At 44.3% G+C, this 15111-nt stretch overlaps 1 non-coding gene across 1 annotated transcript; it reads right to left on the reverse strand.

Moving 5' to 3' along the window:
- Window positions 1-1454: 1454 nt before the first annotated feature.
- LOC113266006 (U6 spliceosomal RNA) lies at window positions 1455-1561 on the reverse strand. The gene has a single exon (XR_003320208.1). It is a non-coding gene; the product is annotated as a U6 spliceosomal RNA (small nuclear RNA).
- Window positions 1562-15111: the final 13550 nt, after the last annotated feature.

Below are 15111 nucleotides of genomic sequence, written 5' to 3' on the forward strand. Positions count from 1 at the left end.
GTCTTAGATCATTTTTTACTTTGGTTTTTGGAAGCTTATTAGTCTAGTCGATTTTCAGAAAGGGCTCATGGGAATAATATTTCCTGAACCCTTGCAGACTCACGACAGTTTGCCTATAGCTTCTATATTGAAAGTTCACTAAAAAGACTCCCCCCATAACACCACCAAACCTCCCGATCCTCACGCAATCCTTGTTTTGGGGGGGATGCACTGCTCCCCGTCCCCTGGATCCTCTCTCATCTCTGCTTCCTTGGGTCCTTATTCCTTGGTCCTGCCCCAGCATCTCAGGCTGAAACCACTCACATGTCTCCTTCGGTTTCCTCTTCTCTACGTATTCCTTAAATATGGGTGTTCCCAGGATCTCCTTTTAAGTTTGCTCATTCTCACGGCTTCCACTCATCATTTCTGGGACGAAGACTGCTATACATGTGTCCATGTTTGGCCTTCATCTTGCCCAGCCCAGCCCAGCACTTCTAAGGGCCCAGCACCCCATGCCCTGCAGAACGTGCTGGGTAACTCGCAAACAGGCCTCCCCAGCCCGGCCCTCCACATCTAAACACGTCACCTCACCTGCGAGTCACATGTCCCTTCTCTCCCTACTCTTCTTCCTACAGTGGCCTCATCTAACCTGAACTGTAGCCTCAATCTTCAGATAGGATCACGTCACTCCGTCCGCAAGTGTGAAGCCTTTGCTCAAATGCTCCCTTCTCCGTGAGGCTCCCCTGTCCACCCTATTTCAAACTTCTCTCACACCCCTGCCAGCATTCCCAATGCCTTGACCTTGCCCTACTCTTTCTTTTTTCCATAATACTTACCACCTTCAGACATGCTATCCAATTAACTTATTTATCATGTGCCTGGTTTTTTTTTAACTTATTTATCATGTGCCTCCTTGTTTGAATGACAGCTCCGCAAGCCAGGCCTTTTTGTCTGGTTTGTTGGCTGGCTGGTGTGTCCCCAGCACTTAGAACAGTGTCAGGCACACGGCGAGCTTTCCACAATTAGCCATTGCGTGAAGGAGCCAATAAAGCGATAGTGGAAGAGCCACCGGTAAGCAGGTGGGAGTTAGAAAGAGAGAAGAGATGAACGACACAACGAGGCCAGAGTACAGGGTTCAAAACTGTACCCGCGTATGATGTCATGGGCCCTAATGTAGGGCAGTGCTGGTGGTTGCGCAAAAGGGATTTACAATCAGAGAACCCAAACAGGGCCCCACCTAATATGATCGCTGAATGATGCAGATCAGACATCCTACATGATATTATATTATTAGGACCTGAAATTGGTGTGCTTGGTTAACTCCCAGAGGGCAGGTGATGTGGTAGACAAGAGCGGACCACAAAATGGAGGACTTCCCAACAACTGCCAGCTTCACCTTGGGTGGGAGTTTCAAGGTCTATTAATCAATGTTTTTTCTTTTCTTTTTTTTTTTTGAATGATAAAAATGTTCATCTAAAAATATGGAACGTTTTGTGAACTTGTGTGTCATCCTTGTGCAAGGACCATACTAATCTTCTCTGTATCGTTCCAGTTTTAGTACCCGTGCTGCTGAAACAAGCACCGTGTTTTTGATTTTCTCTATTTTCTGATGCTTTGACACCTGGGGGCATTGAGGCCTCGGGGAGGGACTGCCTTTCCTAGAGTTAGCTAATTCCTAGAGATAGCAAACAACTTGCTGCAAACCAACCAATCCTGAGTCCGTACCCACCATCCCCTTCGTTTTAACAGGCTCCTGCCATCCAGGACACTATCCCTCTACCCCAAATCGCCCCAAATCACTCCAGAGTCAGGTACCAGACAACTAGGCTAGGGGTAGCCCTTATAGCCCAGAGCCCACCCAAACTATTCAAACGATTCAATCTTAAATCAGCTCTGTTTGCCTACCCTGCCCTCAACCATTCATTCCTGTGAAAACCACAATAAAAGTGCTGGCCCACATTTCCGCCTCACTTCTTCCTCCTCTTAACTGACCCTGGTGATGGTGCATGTGGCCTTGCGTGGCTTGCAGTGCCTCTTGATTCTAGACATCTGTGGGTAAGAACAGGGGTGGGCGGTGGGGAGGGCAGAGGGCTAGGGAGAAGCAGACTCCCTGCTGAGCAAGGAGCCAGATTTGGGGCTCTATCCCCGGACCCCAGGATCATGACCTGAGCTGAAGGCAGATGCTTAACCGACTGAGCCACTCAGGTGCCCCCCCCCCCCGTAACTTTTTAAACAAAATATAAATAAACACACACACAAACAAATAGAACCCTTAGGCCTGTGAAATTTCTTGTCAGACTTTCACAGCCCAGAATTTTTTTTTAAAGATTTATTTATTTATTTATTTGAGAGACAGAGAGGAAGATAGAGAGCGCGCGAGCAGGAGGGGGGGGGAGACAATCTCGAGAAGATTCTGCACTGAGTGTGGAGCCCAAGGTGGGACTTGATCCCACGACCCTGGGATCCCAACCTGAGCCAAAACCAAGAATCAGACGTTTAACTGACTGTGCCACGCAGGCGCCCCCGGCCCAGACTTCCTGGCAGAAATCTCAGCTAAACTGAACGGGTAAATGCCTTCCCCTTCCTCGACCAAGTAACACAGGGAGGGTATTAAAAACAAGAATAGTGCATAGGCTGTGTTTGGTCAAGTGTACTGACAAGTGTTGAACACTTGCCCTGGTCCAAGCAGGCTTCTCTCTCTCTCTCTCTTTGTTTTAAAAGATCCTTGAAAAGCTGAAAAGAATTTCATTACTAAGTTTAGGCAGGTTTCTCATGTAAGATTTGTGAGTCTGCGTTTGTGAATGTGAGAGAATCAAATACATTAAATTTGTAAATGTCGTTTGAAATAGCTAAGGTAATTCGATTGATTAAAGATGGACCTGGTGCTAAATATTTGGGAGAATCTGATCTGTCAGATTTATGAAATAAGTGCACATTAATCAAATAACCAATTAAATAAATAGTTCTTTTTCTCACGCAAAAATCGCCAGGGTTATAAATATAACTTAAAAGTTGAGCTTAAAAATCTTAAAAATATAGGTTTTTATTTCTATGACATGGATAAATTAAATAGTAAGACACGAGTGACTGTCCGAACGTTTTTGTGCATGAAAGCTCTTTGGGCAGAAAAGTCACTGACACCTAAAAATTTTCAGAGGCTTCGCAATGCACCTAAAATCCACTCTTAAGATTCCTGGCACGGCACAGTCCCTGGAGAGGCAAATCATTTCCTGCCCGCCTGTCCGTACCATTGCCGTGCTCCTCTACCCTCTGCCTCACTTCCCACTTCCGGTCTCCATGGCTGCCTACTGCTGGCGGCCAGCCCCTCCACCCCAGAATGCATTGCTGTCATCTTGACCCTCCTCCCCACCTGCTTTCTCCTGCCCAGCCTTCAAGTCTTAGCTTGAATGTTTGTTTGTTTTTAAGGTTTTTTGTTTATTTATCTGAGAGAAAGAGAGTGAGAGAGCACAAGCAGGGGGAGCAGCAGAGGGAGAGGGAGAAGCAGGCTCCCCGCTGAGCAGGAAGCCTGACGCGGAGCTCGATCCCAGGACCCTGGGATCATGACCTGAGCCGAAGGCAGATGTTTCACCGACTGAGCCCCCCAGGAGCTCCTGGGGGTGTATTTTTTGAAAAGGTTTTATTTTTAAGTAATCTCTCTCCAGGGCTTGAACTCAGAACCCTGAGATCAAAAGTCACATACTTTACTGACTGAGCCCGTGAGGCACCCTTGTTTGGGGTGTATTATAAACCTAAATGCAAAAATGAGAACTGTAAAGCTTTCAGAAGACATAAGAGGAGATTTTCATGCCTTTAGGGCAGGCGAATTTCACACACAGGACACCAAAAGCCTGAACCAGTTTTTGGTGATTTAGGTTATTTATTTAAATTGGCTATTTATCTTGCCGTATGCCCCGAGTTGGCAAACTGTATAGGACATCCTTGCCAAGCTGATATTTAGAATTTGATATTTGATGCAGCCCCTTTCATTTTTGAAAATCCTAAATCTTTTTTTTAAGTTTTTATTTAAATTCCAGTGAATTAACATCCAGTGTGATATTAGTTTCAGTTGTACAATAGAGGGATTCAGCACTTTCGTACGTCACCCGTGTCCGTCAGGACAAGTGCCCTCCTTAATCCCCATCATCTCTTTCATCCATCCCCCCACGTCCCCTCTGGTAACCAGCAGTTTGTTCTCTGTAGTTAAGAGTCTGTTTCTTGTTTTCTCTCTCTCTCTCTCTTTTTTCCCCTTTGCTCATTTATTTTGTTTCTTAAATTCCACATACCAGTGTGATCGTATGGCATTTGTCTTTCTCTAACTGCCTTATTTCTCCTGGCATAATACCATCCAGCTCCATCCACGTCATCGTAAATGGTAAGACTTCATTCTTTTTTATGACTGAGTGATATTCCATTGTGTATCTACGTACCCCATCTTCTTTACCATTCATCAATCCATGCTCACTTGACCTGGTTGCATCATTTGGCTGTTGTAGATGAGGCTGCTATAAACATCAGGGTGCACGAATCCCTTTGAATCAGTGTTCTTGTATCCTTTGGGTAAATACCTAGTAGCGCACTTGCTGGCTTGCAGGGTAGTGCTATTTTTAACTTTTTGAGGAACCTCCCTGTTTTCCAGGGCGGCTGCACCAGTTTGCATTCCCACCAACAGTGCACAAGGGTTCCTGTTCTCCACATCCTTGCTAACACCTGTGGTTTCTTGCCTTTTTTTTTTTTAAGATTTTATTTATTTATTTGACACACAGAGAGCTAGCAAGAGAGAGCGCACAAGCAGGAGGAGCAGCAGACAGAGGCAGAGGGAGAAGCAGCTTCCCCACTGAGCAAGGATCCCGACTCAGGGCTCGATCTGCGGATCCTGGGATCATGACCTGAGCTGAAGGCAGACGCTTAACCGACCGAGCCACCCAGGCACCCCAGAACACCTGTGGTTTCTAGTGTTGTTGATTTTAGCCATTTGGACGGGTGTGAGGTGGTACCTCATTGTAGTTTTCATGTGTATTTCCCTGATGCTGAGTGATGCTGAGCATCTTTTCATGTATCTATCTGTTGGCCATCTGGATGTCTTCTTTGGAAAAATGTCTGCTCATGTCTTCTACCCATTTTTTAACTGGATTATTCATTTTTGGGGTGTTGAGTTTTATAAGTTCTTTATAGATTTTGGATGCTAACCCTTTATCAGATATGTCCTTTGCAAATATCTTCTCCCATTCAGTGGGTTGCCTTTCAGTTTTGATAGATTGTTTCCTTTGCTGTGCAGAAGCTTTTTATTTTGATACAGTCCCAACAGTTTATTTTGCTTTTAGTTCCCTTGTCTCAGGGGATGTATCTGGAAAGAACTTGCTACAGCCAATGTCAAAGAAGTTACTGCCTGCACTTGTATTTGGAGGGATTTGTGTGGTTTCAACTCTCACATTGAGGTCTTTAATCCATTTTGAATTTATTTTTGTGTGTGCTGTAAGAAATTGGTCCTGTTTCATTCTTTTGCATGCTGCTGTCCAGTTTTCCCAACACCATTTATTGAAGAGACAGTCTTTTTCCCATTGGCTATTCTTTCCTGTTTTGCCGAAGATTAATTGACCATATAACTATAGGTTCGTTTCTGGGTTTTCTATTCTGTTCTACTGATCTGTGGCTTTATTTTTGTGCCAGCACCGTGGTGTTTTGATGACCACAGCTTTGTAATATCACTTAAAGTCTGTAATTGTGATGCCTCCAGCTTTATTTTTCTTTGAAAATCCTAAATCTTAAAAAGTTTATCCTTATTAACATCACCAGTAATGTATCTTAATGAATCCTGAATCAGAGGAAAAAAATACTGTTACAAAGGACATCATTGGGACGTTTGCTGAAATTTGAATATGGAGTGTGTAATTTTGCTCTGGTTATGCAAGACAATGTCCTTATTCTTCGGAATCCCAGGATGAAATATTTAGGAATATATGGATATTATAACGCCATTTACTCTCAAAAAGTTCAGGAAAATATCAAAACGTATATGTGCAAAAGAGAGATAAATGAATTGTGACAAAATATTAACAACGGAAGAGTCTAGGTGAAGAGCATCTGAGCATTTTTGTACCTTTCTTGCCGTGCTCTGTAAGGTAGAATCTTTTTTTTTTTTAATTTTAAAAATGAAAAAAAGTTCTTGCTGCAATCTAACTGAAATCTATCTTCCAACAATTTTCATCTCTTTGGTTCTAATTCTGCTCTTTACATGATCTCTCTGGATAAACTGATTTTTTTCCCACTGTGATAGGATTTCAGACATTAGAATAATGGTATTGTGACGCTTCCAAAGTTGTTTTCACCAGATGATCTGCATGGGAACTTCACCCCCTCCTGACTTTCACATCTCCCTGATCCTGTCTTCCTGTACTCACGATGGGCGCGTGTGTGCGCGCGCGCGCGTGCGCACACACACACACACACACACACACACTCATCGGCACCACGTATATAAATACTAAGTGTGACGTCCTATTTGGGAAACCCCTACCAGCTCCCACGGGTGTAGAGCCATCCATGTGAATGGGCAAGGAGTGCTTTTCTTCTCTGCATAGAAAACCTCAACCATGTCTAGGGCTTCTCAATGCAACCATGACACAGCCTGTCACTGCTTCATTGGCAAAGAAAAACTGCAGAGCAAAGCATTGTCCCTTTTGGTGGCACTCTGAGACAAATAGAGCCTTTGGAACGCACAGCGTGTGGAAAAGAGAAGAACCAAGACATAAAAGCCTGCCGTAGAAAGGTTGCTCTGGGGGGATGTGTTTTTCCCCACCCCTCTTTTCAGAGCCCGGAAAAAGAAAAAATGAATGATGGTAGGTTTCACCAGCCCTTTCTTAAGTGGATGAATGAGGCTTTCCTGAAGAAAACTGTCCCACGAAATGAATGGCTCCATGGCCCAATCTAGGGACACAATTGGACCTTAGGAACCGAGATCGCCACGGGCTCTCGCTGATGCACAAAGACTGAGGACGAATCTGAATTCAGAGGCTGTGCACTCACATTTAAAGTACTGACTGATGCTGCTCCCTGGGCGGCAGGAGATCTGCCTCGAATAGTCTGGCACATTCAGCCTTGCCAAGAACTTGCTATGGCAGTGAAAGCCCCAGAAATGTCTTTGTTTCAAGATACCTCCCAAAGTGTGTGGGGGGCTGTTTTCAGGGCCCCGGCGAGGGAAGGTTGAAATACAGCTAGCCCCCTGAGCTCCCTTCCACTTCTTTGATTTCTGAGCCTTGAGTTCCCGCAGACTGGGTTACAGAAGAACATTAGCACCATCTAAAGGCTACGTACCAAATGTCTTGCCAGTGCGAATGTTCCCCACGATGCTGTTTGCTATGAGGACATCATTCTTCGGGGGACTGACGCTGTGGAAAATTCTGCCTAACCTAGAATGAAGCACTAGGCCCCTGTCGCATGCTACGTGGGGGTGACTGTGACTTTCCTGGAGAGGTGCATGTTATCTGTAGTGCTGGCTTGTTGGAAAGAGGGGCCACGTTAATCAGAAGCCGTGTTGGCTTGCTTTCCTACGTAGGTATCTGTCATTCTTTAGCTCGGGGAAATTCACCCTGCCCCTGGGCCTTGGCTGAACTTGGTGTTGAAAAGCAGTGCTCGGTGGGTGGGGAGGATAGGCTTTGAGGGAGGTGGATGGAGTAGCCATCCAGTAGCCCTTAGCCTTGGTGGGAAACATGGGAGCTCCAGTCCCATGTTGCTGTTTGCTAGGTTTATGACCTAAACTTCTCTGAGCTTCTCATGTATAAAACAAGGCCCTTCGACTAGATCATCTCTAGGGGTCTCTTCCGTTCTACCATCAGTGTGGCCCTGGGTTCCGGGAAGGTGATATGAGATGGCCTGGTCCCATACCTGTAATTCACAGTTTTGCAGGGGGCCAAATAAAATGACCCAGGCAAGTTTCTGTTACGGAGTTCTTAAGCCCAGCTGAGTTTCACCCGAATCCTTCAGATTCAAGGCCAAGGAAATTCTTTTTTTTTTTAAACACTTTATTTATTTATTCGACAGAGATAGAGACAGCCAGCGAGAGAGGGAACACAAGCAGGGGGAGTGGGAGAGGAAGAAGCAGGCTCATAGCGGAGGAGCCTGATGTGGGGCTCGATCCCAGAACGCCGGGATCACGCCCTGAGCCGAAGGCAGACGCTTAACCACTGTGCCACTCAGGTGCCCCAAGGCCAAGGAAATTCTGACCTCAAGTTTCCTTGGCACGTTTACAGGGCCCCACGGGTGAGCGGGAGTCCCTAGATTCCCTAGAAGCTCCCAAGGACCTTTTAGGAATAGGAGCTGGTCTTAAAAAGACTTGAGCGGTAGGACGTTTTTAGGAGATTGATCTTTGATCCTGACCCTCTGATGAGTCATCCAGCGAAAACGTATCTGGTCTGAGAGTCAAACGTAGGTGGGCGTGGGGACCGAGGGTGGATGGAGCAAAAAGAAGAATCTCGAGCTTCATAGGCAGACATGTGTGGTCAGTTCGCCTCAGCCCCTTGCTGATGGCGAGACTCAGAGCAAATCATTCGACCTCTCCAAGCTTTGATTTTCCTGTGTGTAAAAAGCAGAGAACAACAAAGTTGTTGAGAGGATTCAATTAGATATTGTGCTCATCGATGCAGAGTCAATAGTCCATGAGTGACGTCATTGGCTTATTATCTTGAAATCACTCTCTGGTTTGAGACAACACAGCGCACAATGGCTTCAGCCTCTTGCCCTATTGGCACGGGTCCCACGCGTAGATGCGGCGGCTCCGGCCTCACAAATGCTTGCCAGGTTCCTCCGACATAACTCAGGCTCTTGGTTTTGTATTTTAAAATGTCCCTCTCGGCTCAGGGCTTTCTGAGTATCTGCCATCGGCTCCGCCTTTCCCCTGCACGATCCTGCTTCTGCTTCTGGCACAGGTGGCTTTGCCGTCCGGGTATTTGAAGTTCGCCTTTGATGGCCCTGCAACCAAGCAACTTAATTATGAATGAGCACTCTGCCTAAAAGCCCGCGTGGCTCTCTTGTTTCCTCAAATACCCTTGGCATTTATCCAGGGCCTCGACGCACAAAAGCGAAAGAGTGGCTGCCCCATCCACCCACCACCGGATGACCCCCTGATCTCTTCCAATCCATCTGCTGCTTGCTGCCTTTGTTAGAAAGGAAAAGAGGAAAAGCAAGCTAGGAGGAAAAGAAAAGGAGACGTGTAATACATTTTGCATGAAATATACCAGACTTAAAAAAAAATTCATTCTCAAAATGAGTGATGCATTAGCAGCAATTCACCATGTTCCGAGATATTACACAAAGCAAAACTTTAATGAGCTCACTCCCATTTTTAATCACTTATATAACACATCACCATGCACGACTCTTGAAGAAAAGGCAAAATGGAGAAACCTGATAAGCAAGAATATAAGGTGTCATGAAAATACAACAGAAACAGATTTTTAAAAAAGCTCCTTTAGACTGATGGTCACTACACTTGTGGCGAGCATAGCATAGCATACAGACTTATCAGATCACTGTATTGTATGCCTGAAACTAGTGTAACATTGTGTGTCGACTATTCTTCAGTTTTTTTTAAAAAACCCTCCTTTACCTTGAGAATAGGTAAGTGTTAGAGCAGGGGTGTGTGTGCGTGCGGGCGCGTGCACGTACAGCTAGAGTATTTGTGATATGGGAAGAGATTCTCACAATCTGATCTAAAAAACTTGAGTAGTGCAAAGCGTAAGGGATTCACTCTGATTCACACAGCTGGTTAGTGGTAGAGCCAGGAATGCATTCGGGTTTCTGGACTCCTCGGGTATATTGGGCAAAGCCACATTGACAATAACGTGTCTGAAATGTCCAAGCACCTTTTTCGTGCTAGCCTCTAGTCTGGTTCATTCATAATTTGCAGGCTCATCCTCTCCGTTTTTGTCCTTAGACTTGCCCACCATATCTACCATTTTTCTCAGGGATTTCAGGACATCCATGAAAGCTCAAAAATAATATATGGTTTGAATTGTTAGGTACTGCGAGTGTAAAAGAAACACCCGATTTCCAAGACTTGGTATGACAAAAAGGATGGAAAAAAAATCTCATTAATAGGTTTTCTTATTGATTACATGATGAAATGATAATATTCAGGATATACTGGAATAAGTAAAATATGTTGTCAAAATTGATTTTACATATATATATATATTTTTAGGCGGCTACTACCAAATTTAAAATGATTTATGTGGCTCACATTATATTGCTGTCAGGCAGCATGGACTTAGGTAATACAGAATTGTAATTTTCTAATTTTATTTTATTTTAAAGATTTTACTTATTTATTTAAGAGAGTGAGAGCACGTGCAGATGGGGGGAGGGGCAGAGGAAGAAGCAGACTCCCTGCTGAACAGGGAGCCCGATGCAGGGCTTTGATCCCAGGACTCGATCCCAGGACCCTGGGATCATGACCGGAGCCAAAGGCAGATGCTTAAGCGACTGAGCCACCCAGGTGCTCCTATAATTTTCCGATTTTAATTTGATATTCTACCCTTTGTTCAAATCCAAGATTTGCTACAAAGGTGTCTGGCTCGGGGTGAAAGACTGCTGTTTTGGAAAAATAGGAATTCACATAAGAGATAAATGATTTAGATGTACTAAGCTGTGCCAACCTATAGTTGTGCTGTTCTGGAAAAGTAGAAATGAGTATAAGGAATAGATTATTTATTTGTGTGAATTTGTACTATTTACTATAATCCTCCCTTCCTTGGAGTGGAACAGGTAGCCTGACTGTCTGGTGTTCCCAAATTTAAATTTAATTTAAAAAAAAGTGTCTTCAGGGGCGCCTGGGTGGCACAGTGGTTAAAGCGTCTGCCTTCGGCTCAGGGCATGATCCCAGCGTTGTGGGGTCGAGCCCCACATCGGGCTCCTCCGCTATGAGCCTGCTTCTTCCTCTCCCACTCCCCCTGCTTGTGTTCCCTCTCTCGCTGGCTGTCTTTATCTCTGTCTAATAAATAAATAAAAATCTTTAAAAAAAAAGTGTCTTCAGAAGGTTCTTTAACTCAAACCTGTAAGAGGAATTGTTGAGGGGGGTGGGGAGTGGAGGGAAGAATGGAGAGAGGACAGTGGTTCTAAGAATAATTGGATAATCGGAGGATAAGAAGGCTCTACACTTATTTCAGAATAAATGAATTTCCCAGAAAAAGTATTAAGAGACTTGCACTTTTCATTGCTTTGGTTGTTTCCAGGCACATAGGAGGGCAAATAAAATGATCTAATAGGTATCTTCTGTTGGTAGGATGAATGCGATCTTAAGGCAGGAAAGCCAAGCTAAAAATTAAGCAATTAAATAACAACTGGCTGACTTATTTCTATCAATGTAGTACCATAAGCTTAAAAAAATAAAACCTTTTTATCGTAGAGCCATATAACACGGAAGCTTAAGAATGAGTAATTTTTGCTGGGAAAAAATAGGGGTAAGAATAATATTCAGCCTAAGCAAAGCTGTAGTTGAGAAGTTACAACTTGCTGGTACTTCGAACGCATAGCGCGAATGGTAGCCGATCCTTGTGCGTGTGGCTTGGTGTCATGGATGGTTCTAGGTTTCTCCACATCACCCATTAACTCATTTACTCCTCATAATGGTATCAGGAAGTTTAGACATACTTACAGAGGCGGAATCCGAGGCACAAAAAAGCCACGCGACGTGCCTGAAAGTCACGTGGCTCATAAACACCAGCTCAGGGGTGTGAACTCAGGCAGTCTGGCCCCAGAGTTCACGCTCTTAACACACAACAGTACGTGTGCCGAGCACCAGGAACTAGTCCGTGAAAGTGGGCACCCGGTCAAACGAAATCTTGGGCTGTTCATTTCAACGACAACAGTGAAGGATGCTTTTGCATTGTTTCGTGAGAAACTGTCGTGCAAGAACAATGGGGAACATGTAGCATTGGCCAATGGCACGAGCACGGGGTGAGAAGTCAGAAGACACAGAATCCAAAACTTCTACAAAATGAGAGCTGAACAGCATGCCTCTCCGTTCCTTTTCAGACCGGTGTTGGTGTTAGCGCTGTGCTTTCTCATGGCCTCTTCCCACAACAGGTACCTAAAAAGTCATGAATAGCCAATGGAGCTGTGGAATCAAATAAGGGAAAGGGAACGAGATTGTCCCAATGCAAAAAAGGAAATAATTGGATGTTAGGATGATGGAAAAATACACTGCTGGTGTAGACCAAAATAGAAGAGAACGCATTGTGAAGAATTTAGTTATTTAAAACCATAAGCAGGGTTTTAGAATGTCAGCTCTCACAAGGAGAGAACTTACCTTTTTAAATTTATTTCCATAGCACAAATACATGTCCAGATACTTGATAGCACTCTGCGATGATGATGGCAATATTAGTTGTGGTGATGATTTGGAAGATAATGAAGAACTCTGGGATGCCCCCCCTAAAAAAGTCTGAGTGATCAAAAACCATACCACTTACTTCTACTATCTGTAAAGTAAGGGTAAGATTAACCTCAAGGTCAGTTGGGAGGATTAAACGAGATAAAGCAGAGAAAGTGCTAATCACGATCTCTGCTTCATTATACGCTGTTATTCAAGGTTGATGATGATGGTGATGATGATGATGATGGTGATGACATAAGTCAAACTGCTCCTAGGGAGCCCGGTCCAACTCTCAACAATTTTAAAATAGAACATTCGAGTTAACATGTACGTCTGACACTGGGACATTGAAGCTATCCAAAAGATTACAGCCAAATGTGATCGGATTTTAGAGTCATAAGCACAGCTTTGGCCTCTTATAATTTAATTTGGAACGTGTTTATTTTCTCCAGATGTTTATATTAGAATAGTATATTCTCTGAAATTCTACTGGGTCAGGGTCCTGGGTGCTCTGTGTACGTCCTGGAATCATAGTTTGCTAATGAGAACTGACATGTTCTGACACCAAGTGGTTTGGAGCTCCTTTCCTTCTGTCCACATGCTTTAGAAAAGAAAAAGAGGGTGTTTGGAAATGGTGAAGAAAGCACAGACTTTAAAGTCCAAAGTCAACTTCTGGTTTCTTATCTGTAAGATTTTTGTAATAATTAACCTACTCCATAAGGATATTCTGAAAACCAAATGACAGACTCTCTGTGAAAATGCTGTAAAATGCTCATGTTACATCTCAAGTCACGTTTCTCCTTACTTTCAAAATGGCCGCCTTAAAGCCAAGCACTCAAGGTCGTCTGTGTGGTGGATGATCACTTATTAGAGTTACCTCTCGGTCTCTCTGGCCTGGGTACATATTAAAAGCAAGGCTAAGGCTTTTTTTTTTTAACCTCAGTTTCTCCAGCATTTAGCATTCTAGCTGACACATAAGAGGTGCTGGCACATACCTTTAAAGGATGCTTTCAGAGGAAGCACGATGTAAAAATTACTGCTGTGGGCTTGGTTCCCAACAGTGAGACGCTAAGGTATTGATTAGGGTCAGCACCTGTGCAAGCAAAGGGTCGGGGAGCAAGGTTGGGCACAAAGACACGTAGTCAACCCAGTTGCCAGCTTTGGAGCCAGGACTGCCTGCTAGCGTTGTCTTCCATCGGGCCAGGGTAACCAGGCTCTTAGACACCCCCTCCACCTCCATCAGTTACTGGATCTCAGCCACCCCCGGAAGAACACGCCCTTGGGCAAGGTGACCCTGTAGCTGAGACAGTTCCTGAAGGGATTGATGGCCGGGGCAACAAATGCTTCCTTGGCTCATGCCCATATTCACCACTGTCACCAAATTTAAGAGGTTCTGTCTACACATGAGAAGATGGTATTGATATTTGAGGGCACAGAATAACTTAATGAGAAATTGGAAATCCCGTTCATAATTAAATTAAAAGCAGATGCTTTTACAGATTTATGGTAGAATATACCAAAACGTTTCATTAATATGGTGAAGACCGAGGAAAACACTGATTTGTTGGCATGTGATGTCATTCTCTCAAGAAATACGGTCCTTTGGCGAGTAGTTGCTGGGTGCCTCTTTGTGCACTGAAACAGGCATCACTAAGCAAACCCTCCTCCCAGTGCGTAATGATACAGCCACGTGCAGAACCTCTCTTCCCAGATCCAAGCCTCTCCAATGTTCTAGTTCCTGAAGGGAGTGACCGTGTCTACCCCCCATGATGTGACCGTGCCCTAGGTTCACAAAGGGGGTCAGCATCAGCAGGATATGGCTTGCCTTTCTGATAGAAGCCTCCCCAACCGCCTGACCCCCAGGCATTTGGTGTTCCATAGTGGGCGGCCATCTTGCTCAAGTGTGTATGCTTCAGCAGGACCTGAAGAGGTGGCCAAAAGCACGTCTGTACCTTAATTCCTCCCACATCATGAGGAAGAAATGAACGTACCCAAACAGTTCCCCATGTCATTACATGTATGCAGCCCACTCCACCTGATAGAAAATAACGTGTGATGGTTTTGTGATTAACAAGCACTTGAGTTTAGAAGAAAATCAACCGTTATTTCCTTGGGACCAAGGAAGGCTGATTGGTCCTTCATTCTAGGCTTCTGGGGAAAGTTCAGAAGCTTACATGAATAAGACTTGAGAGACTGGTCTGGGAACTCAAGAAAATCAATTCAGTGCATAATCCCCTCTATCTTCCGGTGCAGTGTTAACTGATTAGTAAACGCTCACAAACGATAAGGGTAAAATCAGTTTACACGAGGCTTGCCCTCCACCATCATGGATTATCATACAGATTTTGAAGATGTAAGCTACTGAGATCATAACATGTTTTGATCTCCCTTTACTCATGCGTAGCAAAGGGAGAAGATGGGTGAACATTCCTCAGGCATTACGGGAGCAGTGTTTTTAACTGATCAATGTTTTCATTTGGTTCTCTCTCAATCCTTAGGGGTAGACATTAAAATAAGGCTAAATATGTTTAATTTTTAAAAGACATAATACAAATTCCATAGTAACTCAATATCCAATAATGTCTAAATTCTCTCCGTTCCCAGGGCTATTTTGAGGTCTTTAGGGAAAATGTAATTCTTTTTCCTCTTTCTCAGCCTTGATATGCCCCATTAAACTTTATTCTGTCTCTCTCACTCTCTTCCAGCCCATTCACCATATTCAGCATCCAAGAGCCTGAAAAGACTGAGAATCCGTTCACGGGTGG

This window comes from Ursus arctos, chromosome X (genome assembly GCF_023065955.2).
Source record: "Ursus arctos isolate Adak ecotype North America chromosome X, UrsArc2.0, whole genome shotgun sequence".
NCBI lineage: Eukaryota > Metazoa > Chordata > Mammalia > Carnivora > Ursidae > Ursus > Ursus arctos.